The 14,092-nt window shown below is 44.2% G+C and overlaps 1 protein-coding gene across 2 annotated transcripts in view; it reads right to left on the reverse strand.

Moving 5' to 3' along the window:
* Positions 1-14,092, reverse strand: part of PTPRO (protein tyrosine phosphatase receptor type O) — a 621,455-nt gene that overhangs the window by 543,582 nt on the left and 63,781 nt on the right. The window lies entirely within an intron of this gene.

A 14,092-nucleotide genomic window follows, 5' to 3' on the forward strand; every position in this document is an offset into this window, starting at 1 on the left:
ATATCAGTATTAGACCCCGCTCCAAGCTACAGTCTATAGAGCTGTATAACAGAGCACAGTATATCAGTATTAGGCCCCGCTATAAGCTACAGTCTATAGAGCTGTATAATAGAGCACAGTATATCAGTATTAGACCCCGCTCCAAGCTACAGTCTATAGAGCTGTATAACAGGGCACAGTATATCAGTATTAGACCCCGCTCCAAGCTACAGTCTATAGAGCTGTATAACAGAGCACAGTATATCAGTATTAGGCCCCGCTATAAGCTACAGTCTATAGAGCTGTATAATAGAGCACAGTATATCAGTATTAGACCCCGCTCCAAGCTACAGTCTATAGAGCTGTATAACAGGGCACAGTATATCAGTATTAGGCCGCGCTCCAAGCTATAGTCTATAGAGCTGTATAACAGAGCACAGTATATCAGTATTAGACCCCGCTCCAAGCTACAGTCTATAGAGCTGTATAACAGAGCACAGTATATCAGTATTAGGCCTCGCTCCAAGCTACAGTCTATAGAGCTGTATAACAGGGCACAGTATATCAGTATTAGACCCCGCTCCAAGCTACAGTCTATAGAGCTGTATAACAGAGCACAGTATATCAGTATTAGACCCCGCTCCAAGCTACAGTCTATAGAGCTGTATAACAGAGCACAGTAAATCAGTATTAGACCCCGCTCCAAGCTACAGTCTATAGAGCTGTATAACAGGGCACAGTATATCAGTATTAGACCCCGCTCCAAGCTACAGTCTATAGAGCTGTATAACAGAGCACAGTATATCAGTATTAGACCTCGCTCCAAGCTACAGTCTATAGAGCTGTATAACAGAGCACAGTATATCAGTATTAGACCCCGCTCCAAGCTACAGTCTATAGAGCTGTATAACAGAGCACAGTATATCAGTATTAGACCCCGCTCCAAGCTACAGTCTATAGAGCTGTATAACAGAGCACAGTATATCAGTATTAGACCCCGCTCCAAGCTACAGTCTATAGAGCTGTATAACAGAGCACAGTATATCAGTATTAGACCCCGCTCCAAGCTACAGTCTATAGAGCTGTATAACAGGGCACAGTATATCAGTATTAGACCCCGCTCCGAGCTACAGTCTATAAAGCTGTATAACAGGGCACAGTATATCAGTATTAGACCCCGCTCCGAGCTACAGTCTATAGAGCTGTATAACAGGGCACAGTATATCAGTATTAGACCCCGCTCCAAGCTATAGTCTATAGAGCTGTATAACAGGGCACAGTATATCAGTATTAGACCCCGCTCCGAGCTACAGTCTATAGAGCTGTATAACAGGGCACAGTATATCAGTATTAGACCCCGCTCCAAGCTACAGTCTATAGAGCTGTATAACAGGGCACAGTATATCAGTATTAGACCCCGCTCCGAGCTACAGTCTATAGAGCTGTATAACAGAGCACAGTAAATCAGTATTAGACCCCGCTCCGAGCTACAGTCTATAGAGCTGTATAACAGAGCACAGTATATCAGTATTAGACCCCGCTCCGAGCTACAGTCTATAGAGCTGTATAACAGAGCACAGTATATCAGTATTAGACCCCGCTCCAAGCTACAGTCTATAGAGCTGTATAACAGAGCACAGTATATCAGTATTAGACCCCGCTCCGAGCTACAGTCTATAGAGCTGTATAACAGGACACAGTATATCAGTATTAGACCCCGCTCCAAGCTACAGTCTATAGAGCTGTATAACAGAGCACAGTATATCAGTATTAGACCTCGCTCCAAGCTACAGTCTATAGAGCTGTATAACAGGGCACAGTATATCAGTATTAGGCCTCGCTCCGAGCTACAGTCTATAGAGATGTATAACAGAGCACAGTATATCAGTATTAGACCCCGCTCCGAGCTACAGTCTATAGAGCTGTATAACAGAGCACAGTATATCAGTATTAGACCCCGCTCCGAGCTACAGTCTATAGAGATGTATAACAGAGCACAGTATATCAGTATTAGACCCCGCTCCAAGCTACAGTCTATAGAGCTGTATAACAGAGCACAGTATATCAGTATTAGACCCCGCTCCAAGCTACAGTCTATAGAGCTGTATAACAGAGCACAGTATATCAGTATTAGACCCCGCTCCGAGCTACAGTCTATAGAGCTGTATAACAGGACACAGTATATCAGTATTAGACCCCGCTCCAAGCTACAGTCTATAGAGCTGTATAACAGAGCACAGTATATCAGTATTAGACCTCGCTCCAAGCTACAGTCTATAGAGCTGTATAACAGGGCACAGTATATCAGTATTAGACCCCGCTCCAAGCTACAGTCTATAGAGCTGTATAACAGAGCACAGTATATCAGTATTAGGCCCCGCTATAAGCTACAGTCTATAGAGCTGTATAATAGAGCACAGTATATCAGTATTAGACCCCGCTCCGAGCTACAGTCTATAGAGCTGTATAACAGGGCACAGTGTATCAGTATTAGACCCCGCTATGAGCTACAGTCTATAGAGCTGTATAACAGGGCACAGTATATCAGTATTAGACCCCGCTCCAAGCTACAGTCTATAGAGCTGTATAACAGAGCACAGTATATCAGTATTAGACCCCGCTCCAAGCTACAGTCTATAGAGCTGTATAACAGAGCACAGTATATCAGTATTAGACCCCGCTCCAAGCTACAGTCTATAGAGCTGTATAACAGAGCACAGTATATCAGTATTAGACCCCGCTCCGAGCTACAGTCTATAGAGCTGTATAACAGGACACAGTATATCAGTATTAGACCCCGCTCCAAGCTACAGTCTATAGAGCTGTATAACAGAGCACAGTATATCAGTATTAGACCCCGCTCCAAGCTACAGTCTATAGAGCTGTATAACAGGGCACAGTATATCAGTATTAGGCCGCACTCCAAGCTATAGTCTATAGAGCTGTATAACAGAGCACAGTATATCAGTATTAGACCCCGCTCCAAGCTACAGTCTATAGAGCTGTATAACAGAGCACAGTATATCAGTATTAGGCCTCGCTCCAAGCTACAGTCTATAGAGCTGTATAACAGGGCACAGTATATCAGTATTAGACCCCGCTCCAAGCTACAGTCTATAGAGCTGTATAACAGAGCACAGTATATCAGTATTAGACCCCGCTCCAAGCTACAGTCTATAGAGCTGTATAACAGAGCACAGTAAATCAGTATTAGACCCCGCTCCAAGCTACAGTCTATAGAGCTGTATAACAGGGCACAGTATATCAGTATTAGACCCCGCTCCAAGCTACAGTCTATAGAGCTGTATAACAGAGCACAGTATATCAGTATTAGACCTCGCTCCAAGCTACAGTCTATAGAGCTGTATAACAGAGCACAGTATATCAGTATTAGACCCCGCTCCAAGCTACAGTCTATAGAGCTGTATAACAGAGCACAGTATATCAGTATTAGACCCCGCTCCAAGCTACAGTCTATAGAGCTGTATAACAGAGCACAGTATATCAGTATTAGACCCCGCTCCAAGCTACAGTCTATAGAGCTGTATAACAGGGCACAGTATATCAGTATTAGACCCCGCTCCAAGCTACAGTCTATAGAGCTGTATAACAGAGCACAGTATATCAGTATTAGACCCCGCTCCAAGCTACAGTCTATAGAGCTGTATAACAGGGCACAGTATATCAGTATTAGACCCCGCTCCGAGCTACAGTCTATAAAGCTGTATAACAGGGCACAGTATATCAGTATTAGACCCCGCTCCGAGCTACAGTCTATAGAGCTGTATAACAGGGCACAGTATATCAGTATTAGACCCCGCTCCAAGCTATAGTCTATAGAGCTGTATAACAGGGCACAGTATATCAGTATTAGACCCCGCTCCGAGCTACAGTCTATAGAGCTGTATAACAGGGCACAGTATATCAGTATTAGACCCCGCTCCAAGCTACAGTCTATAGAGCTGTATAACAGGGCACAGTATATCAGTATTAGACCCCGCTCCGAGCTACAGTCTATAGAGCTGTATAACAGAGCACAGTAAATCAGTATTAGACCCCGCTCCGAGCTACAGTCTATAGAGCTGTATAACAGAGCACAGTATATCAGTATTAGACCCCGCTCCGAGCTACAGTCTATAGAGCTGTATAACAGAGCACAGTATATCAGTATTAGACCCCGCTCCAAGCTACAGTCTATAGAGCTGTATAACAGAGCACAGTATATCAGTATTAGACCCCGCTCCGAGCTACAGTCTATAGAGCTGTATAACAGGACACAGTATATCAGTATTAGACCCCGCTCCAAGCTACAGTCTATAGAGCTGTATAACAGAGCACAGTATATCAGTATTAGACCTCGCTCCAAGCTACAGTCTATAGAGCTGTATAACAGGGCACAGTATATCAGTATTAGGCCTCGCTCCGAGCTACAGTCTATAGAGATGTATAACAGAGCACAGTATATCAGTATTAGACCCCGCTCCGAGCTACAGTCTATAGAGCTGTATAACAGAGCACAGTATATCAGTATTAGACCCCGCTCCGAGCTACAGTCTATAGAGATGTATAACAGAGCACAGTATATCAGTATTAGACCCCGCTCCAAGCTACAGTCTATAGAGCTGTATAACAGAGCACAGTATATCAGTATTAGACCCCGCTCCAAGCTACAGTCTATAGAGCTGTATAACAGAGCACAGTATATCAGTATTAGACCCCGCTCCGAGCTACAGTCTATAGAGCTGTATAACAGGACACAGTATATCAGTATTAGACCCCGCTCCAAGCTACAGTCTATAGAGCTGTATAACAGAGCACAGTATATCAGTATTAGACCTCGCTCCAAGCTACAGTCTATAGAGCTGTATAACAGGGCACAGTATATCAGTATTAGACCCCGCTCCAAGCTACAGTCTATAGAGCTGTATAACAGAGCACAGTATATCAGTATTAGGCCCCGCTATAAGCTACAGTCTATAGAGCTGTATAATAGAGCACAGTATATCAGTATTAGACCCCGCTCCAAGCTACAGTCTATAGAGCTGTATAACAGGGCACAGTATATCAGTATTAGACCCCGCTCCAAGCTACAGTCTATAGAGCTGTATAACAGAGCACAGTATATCAGTATTAGACCCCGCTCCAAGCTACAGTCTATAGAGCTGTATAACAGAGCACAGTATATCAGTATTAGACCCCGCTCCAAGCTACAGTCTATAGAGCTGTATAACAGAGCACAGTATATCAGTATTAGACCCCGCTCCGAGCTACAGTCTATAGAGCTGTATAACAGGACACAGTATATCAGTATTAGACCCCGCTCCAAGCTACAGTCTATAGAGCTGTATAACAGAGCACAGTATATCAGTATTAGACCTCGCTCCGAGCTACAGTCTATAGAGCTGTATAACAGGGCACAGTATATCAGTATTAGACCCCGCTCCAAGCTACAGTCTATAGAGCTGTATAACAGAGCACAGTATATCAGTATTAGGCCCCGCTATAAGCTACAGTCTATAGAGCTGTATAATAGAGCACAGTATATCAGTATTAGGATCCGCTCCAAGCTACAGTCTATAGAGCTGAATAACAGGGCACAGTATATCAGTATTAGTCCCCGCTCCAAGCTACAGTCTATAGAGCTGTATAACAGAGCACAGTATATCAGTATTAGGATCCGCTCCAAGCTACAGTCTATAGAGCTGTATAACAGAGCACAGTATATCACTATTAGGCCCCGCTCCAAGCTACAGTCTATAGAGCTGTATAACAGAGCACAGTATATCAGTATTAGGATCCGCTCCAAGCTACAGTCTATAGAGCTGTATAACAGAGCACAGTATATCAGTATTAGGCCCCGCTCCAAGCTACAGTCTATAGAGCTGAATAACAGGGCACAGTATATCAGTATTAGACCCCGCTCCAAGCTACAGTCTATAGAGCTGTATAACAGAGCACAGTATATCAATATTAGGATCCGCTCCAAGCTACAGTCTATAGAGCTGTATAACAGGGCACAGTATATCAGTATTAGACCCCGCTCCAAGCTACAGTCTATAGAGCTGAATAACAGGGCACAGTATATCAGTATTAGGCCCCGCTCCGAGCTACAGTCTATACAGCTGTATAACAGAGCACAGTATATCAGTATTAGACCCCACTCCAAGCTACAGTCTATACAGCTGTATAACAGGGCAGAGTATATCAGTATTAGACCCCGCTCCAAGCTACAGTCTATAGAGCTGTATAACAGGGGCACAGTATATCAGTATTAGACCCCACTCCAAGCTACAGTCTATAGAGCTGTATAACAGGACACAGTATATCAGTATTAGACCCCACTCCAAGCTACAGTCTATAGAGCTGTATAACAGGGCACAGTATATCAGTATTAGGCCCCGCTCCAAGCTACAGTCTATAGAGCTGTATAACAGGGCACAGTGTATCAGTATTAGGCCCCGCTCCAAGCTACAGTCTATAGAGCTGTATAACAGAGCACAGTATATCAGTATTAGGCCCCGCTCCAAGCTACAGTCTATAGAGCTGTATAACAGGGCACAGTATATCAGTATTAGACCCCGCTCCAAGGTACAGGATATAGAGCTGTATAACAGGGCACAGTATATCAGTATTAGACCTCGCTCCAAGCTACAGTCTATAGAGCTGTATAACAGGGGCACAGTATATCAGTATTAGGCCCCGCTCCAAGCTACAGTCTATAGAGCTGTATAACAGAGCACAGTATATCAGTATTAGACCCCGCTCCAAGCTACAGTCTATAGAGCTGTATAACAGGGCACAGTATATCAGTATTAGACCCCGCTCCAAGGTACAGGATATAGAGCTGTATAACAGGGCACAGTATATCAGTATTAGACCTCGCTCCAAGCTACAGTCTATAGAGCTGTATAACAGGGGCACAGTATATCAGTATTAGGCCCCGCTCCAAGCTACAGTTTATAGAGCTGTATAACAGAGCACAGTATATCAGTATTAGACCCAGCTCCAAGCTACAGTCTATAGAGCTGTATAACAGAGCACAGTATATCAGTATTAGACCCCGCTCCAAGCTATAGTCTATAGAGCTGTATAACAGCGCACAGTATATCAGTATTAGACCCCGCTCCGCGCTACAGTCTATAGAGCTGTATAACAGAGCACAGTATATCAGTATTAGACCCCGCTCCAAGCTACAGTCTATAGAGCTGTATAACAGGGCACAGTATATCAGTATTAGGCCTCGCTCCGCGCTACAGTCTATAGAGCTGTATAACAGGGCACAGTATATCAGTATTAGACCCCGCTCCAAGCTACAGTCTATAGAGCTGTATAACAGGGCACAGTATATCAGTATTAGACCCCGCTCCAAGCTACAGTCTATAGAGCTGTATAACAGAGCACAGTATATCAGTATTAGACCTCGCTCCAAGCTACAGTCTATAGAGCTGTATAACAGAGCACAGTATATCAGTATTAGACCCCGCTCCAAGCTACAGTCTATAGAGCTGTATAACAGAGCACAGTATATCAGTATTAGGCCCCGCTCCAAGCTACAGTCTATAGAGCTGTATAACAGAGCACAGTATATCAGTATTAGACCCCGCTCCAAGCTACAGTCTATAGAGCTGTATAACAGGGCACAGTATATCAGTATTAGGCCCCGCTCCAAGCTACAGTCTATAGAGCTGTATAACAGAGCACAGTATATCAGTATTAGACCCCGCTCCAAGCTACAGTCTATAGAGCTGTATAACAGGGCACAGTATATCAGTATTAGGCCGCGCTCCAAGCTATAGTCTATAGAGCTGTATAACAGAGCACAGTATATCAGTATTAGACCCCGCTCCAAGCTACAGTCTATAGAGCTGTATAACAGAGCACAGTATATCAGTATTAGGCCTCGCTCCAAGCTACAGTCTATAGAGCTGTATAACAGGGCACAGTATATCAGTATTAGACCCCGCTCCAAGCTACAGTCTATAGAGCTGTATAACAGAGCACAGTATATCAGTATTAGACCCCGCTCCAAGCTACAGTCTATAGAGCTGTATAACAGAGCACAGTAAATCAGTATTAGACCCCGCTCCAAGCTACAGTCTATAGAGCTGTATAACAGGGCACAGTATATCAGTATTAGACCCCGCTCCAAGCTACAGTCTATAGAGCTGTATAACAGAGCACAGTATATCAGTATTAGACCTCGCTCCAAGCTACAGTCTATAGAGCTGTATAACAGAGCACAGTATATCAGTATTAGCCCCGCTCCAAGCTACAGTCTATAGAGCTGTATAACAGAGCACAGTATATCAGTATTAGCCCCGCTCCAAGCTACAGTCTATAGAGCTGTATAACAGGGCACAGTATATCAGTATTAGACCCCGCTCCAAGCTACAGTCTATAGAGCTGTATAACAGAGCACAGTATATCAGTATTAGACCCCGCTCCAAGCTACAGTCTATAGAGCTGTATAACAGAGCACAGTAAATCAGTATTAGACCCCGCTCCAAGCTACAGTCTATAGAGCTGTATAACAGGGCACAGTATATCAGTATTAGACCCCGCTCCAAGCTACAGTCTATAGAGCTGTATAACAGAGCACAGTATATCAGTATTAGACCCCGCTCCAAGCTACAGTCTATAGAGCTGTATAACAGGGCACAGTATATCAGTATTAGACCCCGCTCCGAGCTACAGTCTATAGAGCTGTATAACAGAGCACAGTAAATCAGTATTAGACCCCGCTCCGAGCTACAGTCTATAAAGCTGTATAACAGGGCACAGTATATCAGTATTAGACCCCGCTCCGAGCTACAGTCTATAGAGCTGTATAACAGGGCACAGTATATCAGTATTAGACCCCGCTCCAAGCTATAGTCTATAGAGCTGTATAACAGGGCACAGTATATCAGTATTAGACCCCGCTCCGAGCTACAGTCTATAGAGCTGTATAACAGGGCACAGTATATCAGTATTAGACCCCGCTCCGAGCTACAGTCTATAGAGCTGTATAACAGGGCACAGTATATCAGTATTAGACCCCGCTCCGAGCTACAGTCTATAGAGCTGTATAACAGAGCACAGTAAATCAGTATTAGACCCCGCTCCGAGCTACAGTCTATAGAGCTGTATAACAGAGCACAGTATATCAGTATTAGACCCCGCTCCGAGCTACAGTCTATAGAGATGTATAACAGAGCACAGTATATCAGTATTAGACCCCGCTCCAAGCTACAGTCTATAGAGCTGTATAACAGAGCACAGTATATCAGTATTAGACCCCGCTCCAAGCTACAGTCTATAGAGCTGTATAACAGAGCACAGTATATCAGTATTAGACCCCGCTCCGAGCTACAGTCTATAGAGCTGTATAACAGAGCACAGTATATCAGTATTAGACCTCGCTCCAAGCTACAGTCTATAGAGCTGTATAACAGAGCACAGTATATCAGTATTAGACCCCGCTCCAAGCTACAGTCTATAGAGCTGTATAACAGAGCACAGTATATCAGTATTAGACCCCGCTCCAAGCTACAGTCTATAGAGATGTATAACAGAGCACAGTATATCAGTATTAGACCTCGCTCCAAGCTACAGTCTATAGAGCTGTATAACAGAGCACAGTATATCAGTATTAGACCCCGCTCCAAGCTACAGTCTATAGAGCTGTATAACAGAACACAGTATATCAGTATTAGACCCCGCTCCAAGCTACAGTCTATAGAGCTGTATAACAGGGCACAGTATATCAGTATTAGACCCCGCTCCGAGCTACAGTCTATAGAGCTGTATAACAGAACACAGTATATCAGTATTAGACCCCGCTCCAAGCTACAGTCTATAGAGCTGTATAACAGGGCACAGTAAATCAGTATTAGACCCCGCTCCGAGCTACAGTCTATAAAGCTGTATAACAGGGCACAGTATATCAGTATTAGACCCCGTTCCGAGCTACAGTCTATAGAGCTGTATAACAGGGCACAGTATATCAGTATTAGACCCCGCTCCAAGCTATACTCTATAGAGCTGTATAACAGGTCACAGTATATCAGTATTAGGCCTCGCTCCGAGCTACAGTCTATAGAGCTGTATAACAGAGCACAGTATATCAGTATTAGGCCCCGCTCCAAGCTACAGTCTATAGAGCTGTATAACAGGGCACAGTATATCAGTATTAGACCCCGCTCCAAGCTACAGTCTATAGAGCTGTATAACAGAGCACAGTATATCAGTATTAGACCCCGCTCCGAGCTACAGTCTATAGAGCTGTATAACAGGACACAGTATATCAGTATTAGACCCCGCTCCAAGCTACAGTCTATAGAGCTGTATAACAGGGCACAGTATATCAGTATTAAACCCCGCTCCAAGCTACAGTCTATAGAGCTGTATAACAGGGCACAGTATATCAGTATTAGGCCGCGCTCCAAGCTACAGTCTATAGAGCTGTATAACAGAGCACAGTATATCAGTATTAGACCCCGCTCCAAGCTACAGTCTATAGAGCTGTATAACAGGGCACAGTATATCAGTATTAAACCCCGCTCCAAGCTACAGTCTATAGAGCTGTATAACAGGGCACAGTATATCAGTATTAAACCCCGCTCCAAGCTACAGTCTATAGAGCTGTATAACAGGGCACAGTATATCAGTATTAGGCCGCGCTCCAAGCTACAGTCTATAGAGCAGTATAACAGGGCACAGTATATCAGTATTAGACCCCGCTCCGAGCTACAGTCTATAGAGCTGTATAACAGAGCACAGTATATCAGTATTAGACCCCGCTCCAAGCTACAGTCTATAGAGCTGTATAACAGGGCACAGTATATCAGTATTAGGCCGCGCTCCAAGCTACAGTCTATAGAGCTGTATAACAGAGCACAGTATATCAGTATTAGACCCCGCTCCAAGCTACAGTCTATAGAGCTGTATAACAGGGCACAGTATATCAGTATTAGACCCCGCTCCGAGCTACAGTCTATAGAGCTGTATAACAGAGCACAGTATATCAGTATTAGGCCGCGCTCCAAGCTACAGTCTATAGAGCTGTATAACAGAGCACAGTATATCAGTATTAGGCCGCGCTCCAAGCTACAGTCTATAGAGCTGTATAACAGAGCACAGTATATCAGTATTAGGCCGCGCTCCAAGTTACAGTCTATAGAGCTGTATAACAGAGCACAGTATATCAGTATTAGGCCCCGCTCCAAGCTACAGTCTATAGAGCTGTATAACAGAGCACAGTATATAAGTATTAGACCCCGCTCCGAGCTACAGTCTATAGAGCTGTATAACAGAGCACAGTATATCAGTATTAGGCCCCGCTCCAAGCTACAGTCTATAGAGCTGTATAACAGAGCACAGTATATCAGTATTAGACCCCGCTCCAAGCTACAGTCTATAGAGCTGTATAACAGGGCACAGTATATCAGTATTAGGCCCCGCTCCAAGCTACAGTCTATAGAGCTGTATAACAGGGCACAGTATATCAGTATTAGACCCCGCTCCGAGCTACAGTCTATAGAGCTGTATAACAGAGCACAGTATATCAGTATTAGACCCCACTCCGAGCTACAGTCTATAGAGCTGTATATCAGGGCACAGTATATCAGTATTAGACCCCGCTCCAAGCTACAGTCTATAAAGCTGTATAACAGGGCACAGTATATCAGTATTAGACCCCGCTCCGAGCTACAGTCTATAGAGCTGTATAACAGAGCACAGTATATCAGTATTAGACCCCACTCCGAGCTACAGTCTATAGAGCTGTATATCAGGGCACAGTATATCAGTATTAGACCCCGCTCCGAGCTACAGTCTATAGAGCTGTATAACAGAGCACAGTATATCAGTATTAGACCCCGCTCCGAGCTACAGTCTATAAAGCTGTATAACAGGGCACAGTATATCAGTATTAGACCCCGCTCCAAGCTACAGTCTATAGAGCAGTATAACAGGGCACAGTATATCAGTATTAGAACCCGCTCCGAGCTACAGTCTATAGAGCTGTATAACAGGGGCACAGTATATCAGTATTAGACCCCGCTCCGAGCTACAGTCTATAAAGCTGTATAACAGGGCACAGTATATCAGTATTAGACCCCGCTCCAAGGTACAGGATATAGAGCTGTATAACAGGGCACAGTATATCAGTATTAGACCTCGCTCCAAGCTACAGTCTATAGAGCTGTATAACAGGGGCACAGTATATCAGTATTAGGCCCCGCTCCAAGCTACAGTCTATAGAGCTGTATAACAGAGCACAGTATATCAGTATTAGACCCCGCTCCAAGCTACAGTCTATAGAGCTGTATAACAGGGCACAGTATATCAGTATTAGACCCCGCTCCAAGGTACAGGATATAGAGCTGTATAACAGGGCACAGTATATCAGTATTAGACCTCGCTCCAAGCTACAGTCTATAGAGCTGTATAACAGGGGCACAGTATATCAGTATTAGGCCCCGCTCCAAGCTACAGTCTATAGAGCTGTATAACAGAGCACAGTATATCAGTATTAGACCCAGCTCCAAGCTACAGTCTATAGAGCTGTATAACAGAGCACAGTATATCAGTATTAGACCCCGCTCCAAGCTATAGTCTATAGAGCTGTATAACAGGGCACAGTATATCAGTATTAGACCCCGCTCCGCGCTACAGTCTATAGAGCTGTATAACAGAGCACAGTATATCAGTATTAGACCCCGCTCCAAGCTACAGTCTATAGAGCTGTATAACAGGGCACAGTATATCAGTATTAGGCCTCGCTCCGCGCTACAGTCTATAGAGCTGTATAACAGGGCACAGTATATCAGTATTAGACCCCGCTCCAAGCTACAGTCTATAGAGCTGTATAACAGGGCACAGTATATCAGTATTAGACCCCGCTCCAAGCTACAGTCTATAGAGCTGTATAACAGAGCACAGTATATCAGTATTAGACCTCGCTCCAAGCTACAGTCTATAGAGCTGTATAACAGGGGCACAGTATATCAGTATTAGGCCCCGCTCCAAGCTACAGTCTATAGAGCTGTATAACAGAGCACAGTATATCAGTATTAGACCCCGCTCCAAGCTACAGTCTATAGAGCTGTATAACAGGGCACAGTATATCAGTATTAGGCCCCGCTCCAAGCTACAGTCTATAGAGCTGTATAACAGAGCACAGTATATCAGTATTAGACTCCGCTCCAAGCTACAGTCTATAGAGCTGTATAACAGGGCACAGTATATCAGTATTAGGCCGCGCTCCAAGCTATAGTCTATAGAGCTGTATAACAGAGCACAGTATATCAGTATTAGACCCCGCTCCAAGCTACAGTCTATAGAGCTGTATAACAGAGCACAGTATATCAGTATTAGGCCTCGCTCCAAGCTACAGTCTATAGAGCTGTATAACAGGGCACAGTATATCAGTATTAGACCCCGCTCCAAGCTACAGTCTATAGAGCTGTATAACAGAGCACAGTATATCAGTATTAGACCCCGCTCCAAGCTACAGTCTATAGAGCTGTATAACAGAGCACAGTATATCAGTATTAGACCCCGCTCCAAGCTACAGTCTATAGAGCTGTATAACAGGGCACAGTATATCAGTATTAGACCCCGCTCCAAGCTACAGTCTATAGAGCTGTATAACAGAGCACAGTATATCAGTATTAGACCCCGCTCCAAGCTACAGTCTATAGAGCTGTATAACAGGGCACAGTATATCAGTATTAGACCCCGCTCCAAGCTACAGTCTATAGAGCTGTATAACAGAGCACAGTATATCAGTATTAGACCCCGCTCCAAGCTACAGTCTATAGAGCTGTATAACAGAGCACAGTATATCAGTATTAGACCCCGCTCCAAGCTACAGTCTATAGAGCTGTATAACAGAGCACAGTATATCAGTATTAGACCCCGCTCCAAGCTACAGTCTATAGAGCTGTATAACAGGGCACAGTATATCAGTATTAGACCCCGCTCCAAGCTACAGTCTATAGAGCTGTATAACAGAGCACAGTATATCAGTATTAGACCCCGCTCCAAGCTACAGTCTATAGAGCTGTATAACAGGGCACAGTATATCAGTATTAGACCCCGCTCCGAGCTACAGTCTATAAAGCTGTAT

This window comes from Phyllobates terribilis, unplaced genomic scaffold (genome assembly GCF_046119375.1).
Source record: "Phyllobates terribilis strain yellow unplaced genomic scaffold, ASM4611937v1 Scaffold_10__3_contigs__length_209671492, whole genome shotgun sequence".
Classification (NCBI taxonomy): Eukaryota; Metazoa; Chordata; class Amphibia; order Anura; family Dendrobatidae; genus Phyllobates; species Phyllobates terribilis.